The following is a 1928-nucleotide window of genomic DNA, read 5'->3' as shown; positions in this document are numbered from 1 at the left end:
TTGTATGTGGGGGGAGGGAAATTGAAGAGTTGCTGAGTGAAGAAGTAAAAAAACAAAAGAAGGGCTTTACAAGAATAATGTGAAGAATGTGACATGACTTGAGGAGAGGAGTTACCCCAATTTTATTTGGCTGAGGCTTAAAAAATATTTTTTTTTCTCTTTCAGGTCGAGTAGTAGTATAGCCCACGCAGGTTAAGAGATCTCACTGGGGCAAATTTCCCAGGAGATAAGGTTCTACTAGTTCCCCAGTGCTGTGTTCTTTTATGAGTCATATTCCTGTGGAAGGAAAATTTTGATTCTCTTAAAAATACCTCCTTTGTCCCCTTATTGGAATGAAATTCTTTTAACAGAACACAAACTTCTTTCATTACTCAAATGGAGGTATTTAAGATACAAATAACCTTGAGAGAGGTAGCCTACAAAAAAAAAATTTACAGAAGGAGTAAATGATTGATACCAGATTTCCTTGAGGATGTTTTTACTGGGAGGCTAAATGAAGAGGATTTTAAATTTCTTCAAAGGCGATGAGGATGGAGGTATAGAAAAGAGAAGGAGCACAAAAGGGGTACATAAGGTACTAAGGACAGGTTAGAGCCTTCATAACTTAAAATTAGTACTTTTAACAAATTTCATTTTGGGGTTGAAACAAGAAAAAGGGATCACCTTGCATTTATGTAAGTTAGTTCTTATGAGTTCAAGGTATACCCATAGATAACTTTTCACTTAATTTTCACTACGGTTATCAATTAAATAAATATTAAATTACTCTCTACATACTGTTTCAAACTGATGATTATTTTTTGTGTTTAATAGTAGTGCACTGTTTGGTTATTCTGGTTGGTTACTACTTGAGTGATAACCTAACTCTAATCAGGAGGGCAAGCTAGTGTTTTATAATTTACAGAGCAATTGAAACTAAAATGGAGAAGGTTCAGGTTAAAGCCTAGTTTTTTTTTTTAAGCCCAGTTTATCTTTTTTTTTTTTTTAAGATTTTATTCATTTATTCATGAGAGACAGAGGGAGAGAGAGAGAGAGAAGCAGAGGGAGAAGCAGGCTCCCAAGGAGCAGGGAGCCCGATGCAGGACTCGATCCCAGGACCCTGGGATCATGACCTGAGCCGAAGGCAGACGCTTAAGCATCTGAGCCACCCAGGCGCCCCATAAAGCCCAGTTTATCTTAAGTACGTTGTGTTTACTTGTAATTGTGTGACAGCAGAGGGTTAGGAAAACTTTTTATATTTGAAGAGAACAGTGATACTGGTTTATTGAAGATATACCCAACTCAGGGCACTGTGATTGCAAGATTCATTCACATAAAAAATGATTCACAAATGTATAGTAACAATTGTTACCTAGATCAGTTGCCCTTTTCTAATCATGTCCACATCTTGAACAGCTACCCCTGTTGAGTAACAATGAAGACGCTGGTCTAAAGGGGCCCATATTGACCAAGCTTTCCTTTTTTCAGAGATATCTTATTTATTTTTAAAAGAAAATTATCACTCTTCAAAAACTGTGCTTTGTGTGTTTAAGTATTTTATTTCTCATTTATGAACTCCTCAGACACCAGACATATTATTATCAAGCTGCTTATATACCATCTAATATAAATTAATGTAAGCATGTATCATCCCTAAGGCACAATACCCCCATGAAGGAGACTCCCCATGGAGCATCCGGCATATCTATAAACACAAAAACCCAGACACTTTATTCACAGCACCACCTTGTTCTTTTCTTCACATGGTCTTTTTGATTATGCACAAGCCCCTTGAGGCATAAGTGCAATATTTGGTTAACAGAAATTGACATATTTACATAATAACAGCTGATTTTCATATCAGTCTCTACAAACAATCTAGAAATTTTGGAAAATACTTGGTGGCTTCGAAGCATTTTAAAGTTAGGAACATTTTCTTCAAAACTTTT

The sequence above is a fragment of the Eumetopias jubatus genome, unplaced genomic scaffold (genome assembly GCF_037043125.1).
Source record: "Eumetopias jubatus isolate StellerSeaLion01/CBP00866 unplaced genomic scaffold, mEumJub1_p1.0 scaffold_3, whole genome shotgun sequence".
Classification (NCBI taxonomy): Eukaryota; Metazoa; Chordata; class Mammalia; order Carnivora; family Otariidae; genus Eumetopias; species Eumetopias jubatus.
The sequence above is the reverse complement of the archived record's forward strand: the minus strand, read 5'-3'. Positions refer to the sequence as shown.